This window comes from Nanorana parkeri, unplaced genomic scaffold (assembly GCF_000935625.1).
Source record: "Nanorana parkeri isolate BGI_ZX_2015 unplaced genomic scaffold, ASM93562v1 scaffold112, whole genome shotgun sequence".
Classification (NCBI taxonomy): Eukaryota; Metazoa; Chordata; class Amphibia; order Anura; family Dicroglossidae; genus Nanorana; species Nanorana parkeri.
In genome coordinates this window covers 1002618-1022207 of record NW_017306380.1, presented here as the reverse complement: position 1 = coordinate 1022207, position 19590 = coordinate 1002618, and the positions used below count along the sequence as shown (strand labels likewise).

Below are 19590 nucleotides of genomic sequence, written 5' to 3'. Positions count from 1 at the left end.
CCTCTGAATAAGCATTGTGTGTAATGGGCTTACAAGGTGACCAGTGACGTTTCCCTGGAATTGATTTAGAAATGTTGGCAGCTATGCAGGTATCTGGTGTAGATTTAGGAGAGTGAAGTGAATTCATGGAGGACGGGCAGAATGTAGATGATGAGGAATATCTATTGGCCGGTGACAGATCGCTGTGTATCCCGATCCCTCTGATGTCTGTCTGATGGGATTGATAGAAATTCACACGTCTCTATAGAGAAGCCATCATGATGATTGTAGTGTTGGAGCTCTGTGTAACCTTGGTCAGGGAGCAGAGTTCCGGAAGAGTTCATTATCAGGTCACTGCTTGATCCTGTACATGCCTTATATCTTTATAACCAGCACATGTTATCTGTCATCATACGTGTCCTATGAAATGTTATGTGTGTTATGTGCTTCTGAGATGACGTGTCATGTCCCTGCAGGTGCTCTCTCTCTCTCCACACACATGATTACAGTATACGATATATATGACATATATGATACAATGCATATGACATATATGATACAATGTACATGATATATATGATACAATGCATATGACATATATGATACAATGTACATGACATATATGATACAATGTACATGATATATATGATACAATGCATATGACATATATGATACAATGTACATGACATATATGATACAATGTACATGATATATATGATACAATGTACATGACATATATGATACAATGTTTATGACATATATGATACAATGAACATGATATATATGATACAATGCATATGACATATATGATACAATGTACATGACATATATGATACAATGCACATGATATATATGATACAATGTACATGATATATATGATACAATGTACATGACATATATGATACAATGTATATGACATATATGATACAATGTACATGACATATATGATACAATGTACATGATATATATGATACAATGCATATGACATATATGATACAATGTACATGACATATATGATACAATGTACATGATATATATGATACAATGTACATGATATATATGATACAATGTATATGACATATATGATACAATGTACATGATATATATGATACAATGTACATGATATATATGATACAATGTACATGACATATATGATACAATGTATATCACATATATGATATGATATATACAATGACAACATATTTCTGATGTTCTCCACAATAATCCATATAAATAGTCTCGTGGTTCTGATTATTGGGCTCACTCCGCATTCATTAATGTGCCATTATAAGAAAATGATTTACTATTTGGGAATTCCGTTACTTTTCGATCATTCTGTGACATTGAAGCAGACCTGTCATGTGTGGGTTGGGTTGATCAGGTTTCCAGGCTGACAGACGATCTGATTGGACAGCTGTGATTGGGGTTTGTATAGGGCTCTGGTACCATGGCCTCTATTGTCTGCCATGCTAGATGTGTGTTTGCTGTGGGTACCCGTATCTGTCGCTGGTGGTGGGCAAATCTTCTGCAGATTGGTAAGGAAATGAGCACCTCCTGCCTGTCTATGGGGCTGACATTGCACACCTGTGAAAATGACGGTTGCCTGGCTATCATGCTGACCCTTTGGCTATAATACTTTGAATCACAAATCCTGAGCAGGTTTGTCAATTCTGATTCCACTTCTGACTTCAGAAAGTGTTGATGCCAGAGGCACAGCATTCAGGCAGGTAGCATTTCAGGAGGTCAGCAATGGCTGCCTTTGTAATGTTGCCAGGTATGGTTCACTTTAAAGCTGACCTCCGGCCTTCCCTTCAGTGCTGCACAGTTGTACCTGCTCTCTGCTGGCTGCTCCCACCAGCCATGATCTGCCTGCATTGCACAGAGAAGCACAGGGACCCAGGTATAAAGTTAGGTACCCGTATCTGTCACTGATAAAGAATCAGAAATTCTTTATTAATAATGTGATTAGTATGTTGATGAGGCTGCAGAGGAGGAACCAGGGAAGGCTCAGTATAGGCTGAACGCTGAGCTTTCACATGATGCATTATTGGTAAGGAAACTTTTTAATCATCCCGTCTTTGTACATAAGAATCGCTGCGTCTGTTCTTTTTCAGTCCTGCCACATAGATCTGTGAACTGTCATATGGGTGGGAAACCCTTTCCTCCTTTATAGATGGTTCATTGTTCTTGTCTGTTTCCCTCATAGTAATTGTGTCCTCCTTTCTCTGGAAGCATTGAATTGTCTTCCAGGTAACAATGTGAGAGGATGACAGAATCCGACCGCTTACACACCATTAGCCCTGGATCACACCTAGGAGTTTTCGAGCAGTTCGAAAAGTGCTTTTACCTGCCCAACACAAGAAATCCCATGATTTTCAAAGGCCACTGGTTCACACCTGAGCAGAAAAATGCCTAGCAGGAAAACGCCAGACGCCTGAAAAGATACAGGAGCTTCTTTGGGCAGTTAAAGGCGCGTTTCCTCCCCATAGACTTCATTGTAAATGCCCAAAAACACGCAGCAGAAGCATGCTGCACATTTTTGTGAGTGTTTTTGCGTATTTATACGCACGTTCTTCCATTGCCCACAATGGTTTATGAGCTGCCAATCAAAATGCGCGTCTTCGTGTATGCACGGTAAAACGCGCATACAAATGTGCACACCGCGCATAAACATGCAAATAACCGCATGCTGCTAATGCGCGTGCAAACACGCAAAAACGTTGCCGTCTAGGTGTGAACCAGAGCTTAGAGTTTAGTGCAGTGTGAACGAAGATGTGCGAACGTTTCTACTGTACGGTCGCACGTCTTTTGTCTAAGGAGCACGCTAGAAAACCAGCCGAAAATCGTACGATTTTCGGCTGGTTTGAACGGTGCTCGGGAGACAAATGCCGAACGGGCCGGTGTGCGCACGCGCACACTGCCCGTTCAGCATTGCGATCATCGGAAGCCCGCCCCACAGGGCGTACGATCAAGAGTACGATCTGCCTGTCCAAGATGGGCAGATCGTACGTTTTTTTAATCACTTTACAACCATCGCAAGACTAAGGTCTTGCGATGGTTGTACCGTGTATGGCCACCTTTAGATAGATAATACAATGGGGGGGATTCATCAAAACTGGAGCAGACAGAATCTGGAGTAGCTGTGCATGGCGACCAATCAGATACTCTCTTTCATTTTCAGATCTTAACTGAGCAAGCTGAAGAGAGAATCTGATTGGTTGCTGCATGGCAACCAATCAGCTTCTCTCTTTCATTTTCTAATCTTAACCGAACAAACTGAAGAGAGATCCTGACTGGCTGCCATGCACATCTGCTCCAGTTTTTGTCTGCTCCCGTTTTGATGAATTCCCCTCATTGTATCTATTTCATACTTCTTGTGATCACGGCAATTGTCATGATGGAAAATGTGTTAAGACACCAAGATTGTAAAAAAAATTGTCCTGCTCCTCTTATCTGATCTTGTTGATGAATGTAACATACAGACCATAAAAGTTCCCATCTGACTTCATTGTGACAGTAGCTACAGATTATCAACTGTGGCTGTGTATGTATCTTGCTACTGAACAAAAACTATCCTACAAACATGTGTGTTCCCATTGCCTGTATGTACATGATGTGTATCATCCATGTGTCTCTCAGTGGTGCTTGATCCTGAGGAACCCTTGTGGATCTCTTCCACAAGGGGACGGAGTACACAGCGATATCTCAGTGTTTGCTGAAGATACCAAAATTGGGAGGGTAATAGAAACAGACCAAGATAGTGTAACATTGCACGAGGACCTGGATAAAATAGGGGAATGGGCAACTATATGGCAGATGAGGTTTAATGTCGCTAAATGCCAAGTTATGCACTTTGGGAGCAAAAATAGGCAAAGGGGGTATACAATTATGGGTATGCCGCTAGGGAAGTTGGAAATGGAGAAAGATTTGGGGGTCATTGTAGACCACAAACTGAATAATAGATTACAGTGCCAGGCTGCTGTAAGCAAAGCTAGTAGAATCTTGTCCTGCATCAAGAAGGGAATGTTTTGCAGGGATAGGTCTATAATTTTGCCACTTTACACAACAATGGTTCAGCCTCACCTGGAGTATGCGGTGCAGTTTTGGGCACCAGTACACAGAAAGGATGTCCTTGAACTGGAGAAAGTCCAGCGGAGGGCGACCAAACTCATCAAGGGGATGGAGGACCAGAGCTACGAGACGAGGCTACTAAATTTAAACATGTTTACGTTGGAAGTAAGGAGATTAAGGGGGGACATGATTGTCATGTACAAATTGTTCAATAGTCATAGCAACATTAGCAACAAACTCTTTGAGATTAATTCCGTAACAAAGACTAGAGGACCCCACCTAAAACTGGTAGAAAAAAAAAATCAAACACAAGGGGCGAAGGGGGTTCTTCTCAGTTCGCGGGGGCAATGGCACTGCAAACATATACTTTAAGGGTGCACTATCCCTTTAAGTGTGATTATGCCAGCATGGCCACCCTCCCTCCAGATTGCTGCCCTAATTGAGGTCATAGCTGGCCTGAAAAATACATACGATGACTGTTACTATTGGGCATTTCCTTCACTTCTACGTAGAACCTCTGATGGTCAGAGATGCTTAAGATGAACTAATTGTAAATTCTCCCCGTGAGTGGAGCTGAACCTTTCCTTCACTGAGGTGCAGAAGAAAGGAGCCAATGCAGCTGCCATCTTGGGTCTGTAGGCTTAGCATTGCATAGCTGCCTTGGCAGATAATTCCTATCTCCATTGTTCTCAGTAAGATCTATGCCCGTCTATGGCCAACCACATATATAAATGTGTGAATGATCCTTATCTTTTAAAGAAGCACTCCAGTTATCTTAAAAATTATCCCTTGCACTTCAGGGTTAACGGCTTGTTTTGCTCTGGTGGCTGGAATACAGAAGATATACTCACCTGGTCCTCGGTCCTGTGGCAATTGGCACTCCCCCTCCACTCCAGCTATGCCTGTCGGCATCTTCACGTCTGATGCAGATGAATTGACTGCCTTAGATTATTATTATTATACAGGATTTCTATAGCGCCAACAGTTTTGCGCAGCGCTTTACGATGTAAGGAAGATATTACAATTACAATACAATTCAAGACAGGATGGTAAGGAGGGCCCCGCCCCTGAGGGCTTACAATCTAAAATATGATGAGATCAGCAGAGCTTAGACCACCAGGGGAGGAGAGGCTGGGAGACCGGTCTAGCAACCAGTTGGGATTGAGGATCAGGTAAGTATATATTTTTTAATTTGAGCCCCTAGAGAAAAACAAACGGTTAACTCTTGCAGTGCAAGTGTAGCCCCACTGCAAGGGTTTTGTCTTTAGATTCGTGGAGTTCCTCTTTACAAATTGACTTTACAGTCTTTGTAGAATCATGTAATATGAGGACCTACCTAACATACCCAATCAATTTGTATCAGCCAGGCAGGCCCTTGTACTACATAGTTGGTAGATCTAAAGGAGATTGTACAATCAGATTTTAACATGTGTTGAGCTTAATAGAAAGATGGTCATTATGATGTGATGTGGTGATTAGATAAATGACAGTGACAGGGGAAGTTATCAAAATTGGAGCAGAGAGAACCTGGAGCAGTTGCCCATGGCAACCAATCAGCATCTCCCTTCAGTTTGCTCAGGTAAGATTTGAAAATGAGACAGAGAAGCTGATTGGTTGGAGTGCAAATCTGCTCCAGATTTTGTCTGCTCCAGTTTTGATAAATTCCCCCCACTGTTTTGTAAGTCTTTGTTTTATATCAGAACACAGTTTATTGGGCTGCCTGCAGTAAACAGGCTAGACTGGCACAATCTGGCTGGCATAACTTGCTACTGTTAAAGGGTTTCTAAACCCTCAGTTTTTTCTGCATATATCTAATGCTAGCAAGCAGTAGATATTTGCAAAAAGTAAAAAAAAACAAACAAAAAACGCTTTAACAGCGGTTTAAAGTTACCTGTGTCTTCCGCACGCGCTCCCGTACGAAAATGTGAAACTGCATCTCGGGGTGGGCGCATGTGCAGTTCACATTTTCGGCCGGGACACGAGGAGAGACACAAGGTAAGTGTATGGACGCGTGCACACGCATGCAGACACCGTGGGAGAGGAAGTGCCAGCAAGCTCAGAGGAGTCAGCGCTGGATTGGAGATTCGCCGCAGCGCTGGAGAGAAGGCTGAAAACTACAGGAAAGAAGGAGATGATCAGATTAAGAGACATCATTTAAGGTAAGTGCTTTCATTAACGTTGGGGTGAGGGAAAAAAAAAAGCCTTTAACGTCACTTTAAGTTGTGCGGTTCACAGGTTCAGGAAGGGTGCTGCGTATTGTTTTCGGTTGTAGATCTTCTCCCGGGTCCCTTTCAGAGAACGGAAAGGTATTTCCAAGCCTGTGTCAGTATAGAACGTATATTAAGATAGCAGTGTGTCTGCGGCTTTGTGGAGCGGGTGAGCTGCACCAGATTAAGCCTGCTGCTGCTGCCCAGTGAACTCTGAGTCCAGGTTTAATCTTCTTACTGGAGAGCGCTTCTAAATAAAGGTCAGAAAATAGAGCTGCGCTGTGATGTGGATGGAAGATGTGTTCAGGTGGTAAGGAATAAAAAAAAAAAAAAAGCCAAGATGAAACTTAGATCCTGCAGCATGTTAATTACAGGCGGTGTCATCAGAACGTATAAAACCCTCCACAGAAGTGACATTTTTATGATGCAGAATCCAAACATATTCTCAGCCGGTGATCAGCTATAAAGACCTGAACTGATCTGGTTGGTGCTTACAGGTTTGTGTTACACTTCGCTAACGGTTGAATCAATCCAGATGCCCCGCCAGCCATTTGTGAAGTAAACTTGGTACATACCTAAGCAATTTAAATTGAGCAAAAACAGCTCAGCGATACAGACAGCTAAAGTTATACCGTATAGCAGCTTGCTAGGAATGCACTGATGCATTTTTTCAAGATCCTTTTCCTCAAGTACTCGCCGATACCAATTATGGATACCTTTTTTTTAGTGTCATGTGACAGTTTTTCTAAAACAATGCAGACTTATGATTTTAGGACACTAATGGAGTGCCAGGGTTGGTCGCAGCTGCAGAACCGTGGTAGTTCTGCCACTGACTCCAAGTTGTAGAGGGACTACAGATCTCAGCGATACATTATACAGCAATGCAGAATACCACTCGCTATAGAGGACTACAAATTCCAGGAATAACCTATACAGCAATGCAGAATAGCACTGGCTATAGAGGACCACAAATCCCAGCAATACATTATACACCAATGCAGAATAATACCATCAGCTATAGAGGACCACAAATCCCAGCAATACATTATACAGCATTGCAGAATAATACCATCAGCTATAGAGGACCACAAATCCCAGGAATACATTATACAGCATTGCAGAATAATATAATCAGCTATAGAGGACCACAAATCCCAGCAATACATTATACACCAATGCAGAATAATACCATCAGCTATAGAGGACCACAAATCCCAGCAATACATTATACACCAATGCAGAATAATACCATCAGCTATAGAGGACCACAAATCCCAGGAATACATTATACAGCATTGCAGAATAATATAATCAGCTATAGAGGACTACAAATCCCAGCAATACATTATACAGCATTGCAGAATAATATCATCAGCTACAGAGGACTACAAATTCCAGCAATACCTTATACAGCAATGCCGAATACCCCCAGCTATAGAGGACTATAAATCCCCGCAATACCTTATACAGCAATGCAGAATAATACCATCAGCTATAGAAGACTACAAATCCAGGAATGTAGAAAAATATGAAGCTACATACTCTGTGCTGCTCCTGGGTGCTGGCCTGATGTCTCTATGGTCTCAGAAATGCTGTGGAGGGTACAAGCGGGGCTATGGAGGGTCTCAGTAGGGGTCCAACAGGTCACAACAGGGATCCGATGGGTATCAGCAGGGGTCCGAAGGGTATCAGCAGGGGTCCGAAGGGTATCAGCAGGGGTCCAAAGGGTCTCAGCAGGGGTCCAAAGGGTCGCAGCAGGGGTCCGAAGGGTCTCAGCAGGGGTCCGAAGGGTCTCAGCAGGGGTCCGAAGGGTCTCAGCAGGGGTCTGAAGGGTATCAGCAGCGGTCTGAAGGGTCTCAGAAAGGGTCCAGAAGGTCTCGCGGACGGGGGAAGCGCTGTAAGTAGCTATGAGCGGTTCCCCAGGAAGGAGGAGGAGATATGTGGGCCGGTGCTGTGAATAGGCACTGCGTGGTTCACAGGAAGGAGCAACAGTGTGGTGAAGGGTTAGGGCCACTGTCAGGCTTGTATTGCTGTCTGAATCTCTACTAGGATGATTCACATTTTCTCTTTGTTCTGGTTACCTGTCATCAGGGCTGGAAATTTTTTTTATCAAAACAGAGAGGGGAAATCTACCAATGGGAACACTTGTTATCATAACAGTTAGTTAGTTATCATATACAGTAGAGGAAGTAAAAGTTAACAGGTAACAGGGATTTCAATTTTTCATGGGAGACGAGTGGTGCATGTCATGTTCCTGTGATGGGTGGGCCTTGCAACACTACATCTCCCATTCCCCCCTTCCTGCCACCCACATAACTACCAATTCTTCCTAGCTCTAGAATATATTGTCAATCAATAAAGGAAATATGTAGGAAATATGTAGTACAAGGCATTTCTGAACTGTGCTAGGCACATCTTGTAATGATATTGCTACTTAGAGACGAAGGCATTGTACTCCACCAGGAATGTGAAGGATTGTTGCATAGATGACAACACTCAAAGCACATTATTGCAGTGTTATTACCCATCTAAACCAGGTTGAAGGAAAGGTAAAGTTAAACTTTTACTGTCACAATCAACAAGTATGTAGTGTTCAACTTGAGGGGAGAAAGCTTTACCAGCAACTAAAACGTGTGGAATTATATTACACGTGTGCCTGGATTTGTTGTCTGACTTGGAGTTCTACTGAATATTTGAAGTATTAATTAATGCTGTAAATATAATGTTTGTGCTGGCTTTAAAATCACAGATGATCCTAATGAACCCAATGCTGAATGCTGTTCCCATACAAATATTACAGTCTACTGTGGAGTACCGAAGAACATAGATAAACCCCCTGGCAGTCAGAATTTGATCATTTCCTTCTGGACATGATGTATAACTTAAATAATCAACTCATATCGGGGTCCGTATTGTCTCACCAGGGGTCCGTAGGGTCTCACTAGGGGTTCGGAGGGTCTTGCGAGTTTAAGCTCTGTAAGCAGCGCCGCGTGGTTCCCTAGGAAGGAGAAGGAGATGTAAACAGGCACCGGGCTTCACAGTAAGGCTACTGAGGTCCCCAGCAAGTGCGGGACCTCAGGCAGCTGCTTCAGTTAAAAAATTTAAAGCGCTGTTATCGGCGTTTAGTACCGGGGCATTTTCACAAGTACTCGGGGAAATTCCCAGTATTGGCACAGGTGCACCCCTACAGCTTTCCAATCCTTACATATAAGGTAAGTAGTACAGTAGTGTCTTTTTTAGGCTTTACCCCCTTTATTTTCACCTGGTGATCCAGCCAGTAACACACTTCCTGTCTTAGGGTGACAACACTCACTCACTGTGCTGTATAGCATTGTCATCCTAGGACAGGAAGTGTGCTAGGACTACAGAACATCTCCCCTCTCCTCTTTTCCCCAAAGGAGTTGTAAAGTCCCAGCATATCCTCTCCTGTTATAACATCAGCATTGTAATAGGAATACACACTAGAGTTAATTTTGATAATACAATCAAAGCTTAATGGAAAATCCCTTTTATGTAGTGAGTTCTGCCTTCCGTCTGCCCATCACTTTCAGCGACTTCCTGGATTCACAGTGGGCCTTGCGTCTCTTTCCCTGCTGCTTTATGTGATGCAATCTCGATTTCTCAAGACTACATATCCCATCATGCACTGCTTCCAGCAAGCAATGATACTGTTACATTGTTCAGACTTTGAGTTGTAGTTCAGAAGGCTCTGCGAGAGTTGTAACACAGGGCTGAGTGAAAATGTGTCAGTGCATTAAGTAAAAACATCCTATGGGGATCTTCAATAAATAAATATACAAACTTCTAGTTCAATATGGTTATCAGGAGCGGGATAGAACTTATGGAAATTCAATATAGAAATACAGATGTATTTATAGTTTTTGATCATAGATACCATTTAATGCAGCACATTCATTTCAATGGGCTGTCCATGCACCACAGTGCAGAGAAAATCACACATGCACCTTTTTTTCCAATGCATCTGAACCCCAATGCATAATATGTGTGTTACTGTGTGTTTGCATCTGTGTATGTAAATCTACACAGCAAATCTGTGTATTTAAATCTTCTACTCAGTTGAAGTTGTAACAAAGTGTTAATATTGAATACAGAGGCCAAATGCCATCTGATATAAAAGCGACGTAACATGGAAACGTGAAGGAGCTCGAGGATCTCGGCAGCTCATTGAGCTTCCCAGAGGAAAATGTCTTTCCTTTTTCTTTCTACTCATTACACGCTGCCCGGTTTCCTGATTGGCCGTGAAACGGCTCCATGCTCTTCCATCACTTGTGATGAGAGAGCATGGAACCGACTTTACGGCCAATCAGGAAGCCTGGCAGCGTGTGATGATTGGTCGGGAAGCTGGCCAATCAGGAAGCTGGCCGCCGTGTAATGACGCAACGCCTGGCATTCTGATTGGCCGGGAAGCTGGCTTCATGCTCCCTCGTCATCTCATGACGAGAGCGCATGGAGCTGTACTCCCAACCAATCAGAAAGCAGGGCGTCGCGTCATTACACGGCGCCCGGCTTCCTGATTGGCCGGCCAGACAGCTCTGGCTGGGTACCGAAGGAAGGCCGCGTTCTGGCTGGAGAGGCCCCGGGTGTGACAGGCTGGACATACCAAGGTAAGAGCGGACAGACTTTCTTGTTAATTGGGAAGCCAGGTGGCGAGTCATTACACGCCACCTGGCTTCCTGAATGGGACTTCCGTTACTCGGTAATTGGTATCGGCGCGTACCGAAAAAAAATTAAGGTACTCGTACTCGGTACCAAAATACCGGTATAGGTGCATCCCTAGCAAAATATATTGCTTCTTTTTCAGGTGTTACCGAGGTTGCGCTGATACTGGTACAATGTTACACATATGGCGGACGTGTTCCTGTGTATCCAAACTATGATTTAGGGTTTCTCTTAAATCAGGAGTTAAATCTTAAAAGCGCAGACTTCCACCTGCAGGTATACGTAAAGGAGATCTATGAGGGGAGTGATTTCCACTCATCCTCAAACTTAGAGCCAACTTGTAACAAAGAAGCTGTCCCGGTTCGGCTCTATCGATCGAGAAGTGAGCAGAAACATGCCGGTGATCCGCTCACTTCCCGAACGTCTCCCTGCAGAGAGTGGTGACTGTCAGTTACCCCCCACTCCGATACTCCAGTGCTGAGTGGAGAAACGGATGGGGGAGGGGGCGGGCACAGCTGGCTCTGACTTTAGATAGGCAGAGCCAGCTGTCACTCCCCCAGCTAGGTGGCTCTCAACATTATTGTCGGGATCCGTCCTGGCTGCATCGCTCTCAGTATATCGCAAGCAATAGCCCGCTATATACTGTGCTTTTGGTCACGGGAGGAGGTTAGTATATGTCCTCCTGTGACCCTTAAGAGAACTATGGGGAAAAACACTGACCCTAAAGTTCTCTTGTAAAGTGGCAATAAACGCAGGAGTTAAATCTTAAAAATTAACTATTAACAATAATGTATCTTATTTGTGTATCACTCGGCTGTAGATCCTCAAATCATCTCTGAATTGGTGCCGACACTGTCCTTCCTTCTGGTTCCCCATAGTCCCTGTAGTAGTCACCGCTCCAAGCTTCCTCCCATGATGGACTACAATCTCATGTTTAGTTTATTAATTTGTATTGACATTGTAGTAAATGGGAGTGAGCTTGTATCAGTGACTACTTTACAACACACACAGGGACCATGAGGAACAAAAGTAGCCACCCTCCAGAAGGAAGGACAGTGTCGGCACCAATTCAGAGATGATTTGAGGATCTACAGCCGAGTGATACACAAATAAGATACATTTTTGTTAATAATTAATTTTTAAGATTTAGCTCCTGAGTTTAGTGTCACTTTCATTGATTGTACATTGATTTACCTTGCATATTATTACGCTGCTCTTGTTTTTCAGTGTACTGATCAAATGGTTCAGTTATTTCCTTGTCCCGGACTGTACACTTGTATGTTTGATTTTGTCTTTAAAACCCCAATCAAAAGCTTGTGAAAGAAAAATTACAACAGGAAATACGACTTTTTTTTTTTTTTGCTGTCTTTTGGCACTAGAACAAGACCACAATAGCTGAAAGAAGCTATTGTAAGCCTAAGGAGCCATGTAAAATCCATTGAACGAACCCCCCCTCCCCCATAAAACCTCCAATGTGCCTTCCACTTGGCTTCAATGTAGTTTGCCATAATGGAGGACTTTGGGTGAATTTTTGATGGAATTTCAGGGAAATGTGAGAGATAGTGTATGCCCTACCAGAGGCGTCTTGAGGCCGGGTGTCACCTGCAGCGATACCGGGTGACAGCCCACAGTGATGTCATCGGGCATTTGCATGCGCAACCATCCTATTGATACCTGCCGACAGCCATCTTGGTGATGGGTGCCGGCAGAGAGAGGAGGGGACGTTCACCCGGCGGAATAATGTATGCCGCCGGGTCCACTCCTCTCTCCTGGTACTGTTGGGCTCTCGGTCCAAGGCTGAGTGCCCGACTTTTCAGAGGGGGTGACACCAAAATGACTGTCATTAATTTTGGTGTCACCCCCTCCAATGGTGTCACCCATGTGAGGGCCGCACCCCTCTTGTGACGCCACTGTGCCCTACACCTCTCTGGGAGAGAAGCAGAGAGCTCTTCTAACTCCCACTGCTCTAAATCCAGGAGCTGCTATATACTTTTTACATTTACAAACTACAAACAAAACAGGACAATACAAGATAACACAAACTAAAAAAAAACAAAAACCACAAATGAGATTTGAATATTACTTTAATTGTACCATTTTTTCCCCCCCTGTCACCTAGATAGATGCAGGTTTACCATCTTGCATGGCGCCAAATTGGTGATAGGTCTGGCCACTTGCCGGTTTCCCCACATCTGAGGTCAGCAAATATTCATAAAGTGTAATCTATCAGAGCCTTGTCACTGTAATATATCTGGCACGCTGCATACCATGTCACCCTCCGACCTTTAGCCTTGTACTCCAGAGGAGAGATCTGCATGAGCCAATAAACCGCAGTCCACTTATCAGCCTCCAACAGCTGCAACTCTTCCATACGTGCGGATTTTGTAATGTATTTTCACCATTCTATTTTAAACATTATTTAGGAGTTGGAGAAAATATTTCCCTCCTAGGACGCTTTGCTGAGAGCAATTAAGCAATATAAACCCATATCAGAGATTGAAATATTCCCCAAAACATTGTTACATGGGCTTTACCATAATAACTTATATTGGACAATTGTCTCTCACAATGTATTTCTATTTATAGATTTATAGAGTGTTGACAATTTTTTTTACGCAGAGCTTTACATACTGCACATTCGCATCGTCGCATAAAAGCCCCAATGTGCAATTCCGGCCAAAGTTGTCATTTTTTCCCCCTTCACCTCAGTGCTGCTGATCTCCTGCAGCCTCTTTCAGCCACTCATTCCGTTGTTTCAGAATTGCTTTAGGCAGGCTTCCTGAGGCCCGGCGCAGACCACCGCGACCCGGGATTGCGCGGTCCTGCACAACGCAGGCAGCGATTGCGGCCCTATTGATTTCAATTGGGGTGGCTTCCGCACGGCAATCGCAGGAAAAAGGTACAAACACCTTTTTTTTGCGATACATGACGCACGGCTGTTCGTGTTTGGAAGCACGGGCAGAATCGCGGTGGGAAACCCCGGCGCAACTGGTGTGCCATTAGAAAATAATGGCACCCACAGCGCGATCAATGCACACCTTGGCGACTGCTGACCGTGCGGCAATCAGCGCGGAATCGTGCACGATTGCCGTGCGGTGAGGTGTCGCCTAGGTGTGCACCGGCCCCAACAGTGACAACAGTGCTTGTGCAATATCTGTCAGTGCGACGTCTCTACCACGTGACAGGATGACAACGCAACGCAGATTTTAAAGGATTGAAAATAACTTTGGGAATTACATGGCATATGTGTTATGAGGGTTCAGTCAACGTTCACACCTTTGCGTTTGGGAATGTTATCCTTGCGTGCGTACCTGTTTTTTGTCCCGCCATGCGTCGCCCATTGATTTCAATCTGTGCCGAACGCGCCATAAATGGCGGAAAGTAGCTCATGCAGCAGATTCTGCTACAGACGTACAACATTTTTTCACCACGCGTTTGTACACATTTAAAACAGTTTCCTGGCCCTTGTTTCGGGTGCCATTAGTAGCCGCAAGCACGTTGCACGTTTTTGAGGTGCTGCATCAACGTATGTCAAAGTGCATGTTTTGCTCACAATCACGGGAATGTGAAGGTGTGAATGGGGACCTGCGTGCATCTGTCCCCGCGTTTGCCTCATGTCACCTGGGTGCCACAAGTGTGACAATCACAGGAAGTTTTGTAAGGGATTGCAGTGCGTTCCAGTAGCTACCGCTCTGGAACGCACCGCATTTGATGTGAACAAGCCCTAAAGGTGGACAAAGTAGAGGATAGAGATTGGGGTAGGGAGTTCCAGAGGATGGGAGAGGCTCTGCAGAAGTCTGAAAGTGAGGATGGGAGGAGCTGACAAGGGAGCTAAAGAGCAGGAGGTCTTGTGAGGGGCGCAATGGCATCACAATCACTTCTAATGCGTTTTGTTCCTTCTGGACCTTAGCATGGGAAGGATATGTGTATTGTTTAGTTTATTGAACATCATGTTTTATTAATATTATTTAGCACTGATCATTATTACATGGAGAGACATGTCAGTAGTATGATTGGACTTGTATGTATTCCTACTACAATGCTGATGTTATCACAGGAGAGTAAATGCTGGAGCTTTACAACTCCTTTGAGGCATCTCATAGAAAATGTCATTCTCCTTCTTCTTTCCTTTTTCCTTCCTCCTCCCTTCTTTTTTCTTCTTCTTCATCATCATCATCAGGGATGCACCAATACCGATACTAGTATCGGTGCCAATGCCGAGTATTTGGGCGTGGGCTCGTACTCTCCCAAATGCTCAGATGCCTAGCCCGATACTTGAGCTTCCGGTATCAGGAACCCGGGCAGCGAGTCATTATATGCCCCTGACTTTCTGATTGGCCAGATAGCCGGCTTCATGCTCCCTCGTCACCTGGTGACGAGGGAGCATGGAGACGTCTTCCCTGCTAATCGGGAAGTCTGGTGGTGAGTCTTTACATGCCGCCAGGCTTTCTTAATGGGACTTCCGGTATCGGTATTCGGTATCGGCGAGTACCAGAATTTTTTTAAATCGGTACTCGTACTTGATATCGAATAGCCAGTATCGCTGCATCCCTATTCATCATCATCATCATCATTATTGTTATTATTATTTCCATACGTATTCCATACGTGCCGGTAGCAGACAGTATTTTACAGCTTGTTTACTCCAGTGTCTAGGAATATACTTTATTGTCTCTCTGTACGGACTATTACTCTCGTCACGGCTCATTTGTGCGCCAGAAAAGTAGAATGGGTTTCAGGAAGCGGGCGAGAGGCGGTAATTGTAGCAGAGACCTGGCGGAAGGTTAAAGATTAACAGTCTGTATGTGTTAATAACATTTAATTATGTGAACTCTTGTGTACAGTTCAGTGGCCGTGTACTCGGGTGGTGATAAGGTAATTGTAGAGTTAGTGGGAGATCACGGGAAAGCGCGGCTCATAAGACGAGAGATATCATTTCATATATACAATGTTTTTTTTTCCATCACGGAAATTGTTCAAGCTGTTAGAACTCAAAGACCTCAAAGTGGAACCCAAAACAACAACAAGATAAAAACAAAGATTGCATTCAAAGGTAAAGTAACAAGACCAGCGTCTGCTGCAATATTCAGCTTCCATACAGGGCTTCCTTTTTCTGCCATTCGGTGTCCTCAGTCTTATGGCCAGTATCATTCACTTCCTCTGAGCCCAGGCCCCCCCCCTGGTCCCGCCCCCACCAGCCTGTGACTGGATAGTAAAAGGAGAAGCAGCACAGTGATGAGCTCATCTCTCTGTCACTGCGCTCTCCCCCTATCAGCATGCTTCTTGTCAGCACATGAACTGATTGGCTCCTTGTGCTGCTTCCTCCTCTCACACTCCATCCCTACTGTACAGGGACTGCAAGAGGATGATACCAGGTCACATTCAGGTACTTACACTGTGTGCATTAAAAAATATATGTTTAATGATGTATAACCCCTTCACGACCCATGACGGGATAATCCCGTCATGAAGTCTGAAGGGTTTAAACCGACTCCCGACGGCTTTTAGCCGCTGGGAGTCTGTTCAGTTTTGTAGAGCCGGCGGCCGTCTTTACAGCAGAAGCGATTCTGGTGGCTCAGCTGTCGCCAGATCGCTTATACAATCCGATATCCGGGCTGCCCGCCCCCCTGCCTGACACTTCCGCCTTGCTTCCCAGGCTCTGCTGCCCCTCCTACGGGCACTACAGGCCCAGGATCGGCTTGTTGGGTGTTGGTTTGTTGGGAAACTGGCGAGGAGATAAGTGAACGTCCGTTTGCCGATCCTCTCCCCGTACTATGGGAACGGGAGCGACGTGTATTGCATCACTTCCAGTCCCATAGCTGTCAGTGCTCAGCTCCTGAAGCCCAGCTATAAGGTGGTGAAGTGCGATCTGCACTTCAATAGCTTATACCGAGTGGGAAGGTGATAGTAGGGGGTCTTTTGGATCCCCAGTATCACCTTAAAGAGGACCTGTCACTGCCAATCTGCTATCACATGGGGGGTTTGTAAGTAAAGAAAAAGTAATGTAAAGTAGAACAAATAAAGTTTTAAACATAATATTAAATAAATGAAATGTAAAAATAATAATACATTTTTAAAAAAGTCCCCACGCCCCTGCGAGCACGCGTGTCGTCACGTAAACACGCGTCGGATGCGCCTACGTACGAAAACACATATTGCCGTGCACGCCGGAGTGAGAGCAATAATTCTAGGGCTAGTATTTTTGGGTATCTCTAAATTGATGACCTTGTGGGGGATTTTAAAGCGCCGTCTACGGACTTTTTTTGCTACTGAAGTTTGTTGCCGTTTGACGGACGCACACAGTTACCCTGGGCATGTTGGGTATCTATGTACTCGTTCTTACCTCGTCTTTTATATTTTATTTTTAAAAAATGGTTTTATATTCTGTTTTGGGGCACTAAATTTAACTTAAGTGCATTTTTCACTACATGTTTTGTTTGATAATAAGTTGCGCTAATGTTGTGCAACATTATAATTTGCAAGTGACGCCATTTTATTCTATAGGGTCTTGGCTTTCAAGACCCTATAGAATTTTTTTGGGGGGGTTTTAAGTAATTTTCAGGCCTAAAATGTGGATTATAACATGGGTGCAAAAAAATGGAAAAAAGGCCTTTGTCCTTAAGGGGTTAAATGATTTAGACTAGTGGGTGGGCAACTTCGGCCCTCCAGCTCTTGTGGAACTACAAGTCCCATGAGGCATTGCAAGACTGACAGTTACAGGCATGGCTCCCAGAGGCATGATGGGATTTATAGTTAAAGCACAACTGGTGGGCCAGAGTTGCCGACCCTGACCCCTGTTTTAGACAATATTTGCTTATCTGGGAGTTTAGCTTTAACAATTGCCATTTTCTGTTCAGCATTCCAGCTGCAAAGAGGCTGCAGCCTTTTGGACTGAGATGCTAACTCAGAGATGACACAATCATGTAAATCTTGGTGCCTGTGCAGTTCTTGGCTGTGCTCACAAATGTCTGACACAGATCAGCCCTTTGCTGCAGCCTCTGGCCATGTAAATTGCTACAAAGTTACAATGTTGCAGTCTGATCGCTGGGGGAGGGGAGACCAAGGAAATGCTCCCTGGCAGTATACTGATGACATCATTTACCTGGATCTCGTTTTAATGATAGTTACACCTTTTTTTTTTTTTAATGATGGTGTCTGCATATTGTGACATGTCAAAGTCATGTATTCATGCAGACATGTATAGAAGATAATGAAAAGTCCACTTTAAGGCTTTATTTGGAAGCTGAAAGACGCACCTACTGGAACAACAGCTAAACCTTGATTTGGGATGTGGTGTGTGTTCATCAGGTACAGTGCCCTCAGTGACAGGAGACTTTCCCACTCTGTAATAGAGGGTGGGGATGAGTACTGAGCTTAAGCTGCGCTTTTGCCTGCCTGTCAAATACCTTTTAATACTGATGCCGGTGTTTATTTTTTCCTAGAAGCTGTCAAATACACTGCAATAGAAATATAAAAAAAAAAACACATTATTATTAATAATAATAATATCCAGTCCCTCCCCTGTCACGGCTCTCCGCCGTGACAGGATCGAGAAGTGAGCGAACGCCGGTGTGTGTTCACTCACTTCCGGATCTACTGAGCTGACCTGTGACAGTTTCATTGTCACAGGTCGGCAAGAACTATGAGGTGAGTGAAAATCACCCACCTCATAGTTCTTTAATATGAAGCAACCAGAAACAACATTTATCCGGAATCTACCAATCCCTGTGGATGCCGGATAACGTGGAGTTTACAATAATAACAAATATCTTTAAGATTAAGTCTCCCCTAGCACTGCAAGGGTTAAATGATTTTTATTTACTATTTTGGGCCAGTCTTCTTTTGATAATAATAATACTGATAAAAAATCAGGAGATATCCATTACCATTGAACATGAAATGAAGGCCCATTTTGTTCCTAAGAAAACAAGGGATAAGTTACCTAGCAACAAAGATTATTTACAAAGATACGTACAGTTTTACTAACACTTACAGGGTTATCCACAAAACTGCCGAGTGAATAACCCAGCCGAAGTGAAGTGAGCCGGAAGCTGTTCGGCTATTCACTTCTGGCTTGTACGGCTGATTTCAGCCATACATCGGCCTTCGGCATGTTCGGCTGAGCCGAAGTGCAGAAGGACTTCAACTCAGCCGATCCAACACCTGGATCGGCTGAGCTGGAGCGCCGGCAGCTCACTCGCTGCCGTTTGCCCCTATTCTCATAGTGGCCCCAACGGCAGTAAGGCTGGGTTCACACCTGGGTGTTCCTAATAGGCGCGTTTTATGCACGTTTTTTAAGCACGTTTTTTAGGCTGGGTTCACACCTGGACGTTTTTCAGCGCTGATCGAAGCGCTGAAAAACGCTCAAGAAGTGAAATCCTATGAATCCCTATGGGCATGGTTCCCACGTGGGCGCATTTCAGCGCGATTTGTCGCTCAGAAAAACGCCCTACCCCCGAAATAGTACAGGAGCTTCTTTGGGGCGGATTTCGTGTTTTTTGCGCGTTTTTTCGTTCAGTGAAACGCGCGTTCGACGCTCGTTTTTATACCTCCCTGGCGGTAAGATTTAATTTTTTTTGTTCCTTTTATTTTCTATCCTTTTTTTTTGATCTTTCAAACTTACCGCCGGTTCCGCCCCACTGCGACGCGGCCG

The 19590-nt window shown here is 44.2% G+C and overlaps 1 protein-coding gene across 1 annotated transcript in view; it reads left to right on the top strand.

Moving 5' to 3' along the window:
• ACVR1C (activin A receptor type 1C) overlaps positions 1-19590 on the top strand; it is a 61031-nt gene that overhangs the window by 930 nt on the left and 40511 nt on the right. The window lies entirely within an intron of this gene.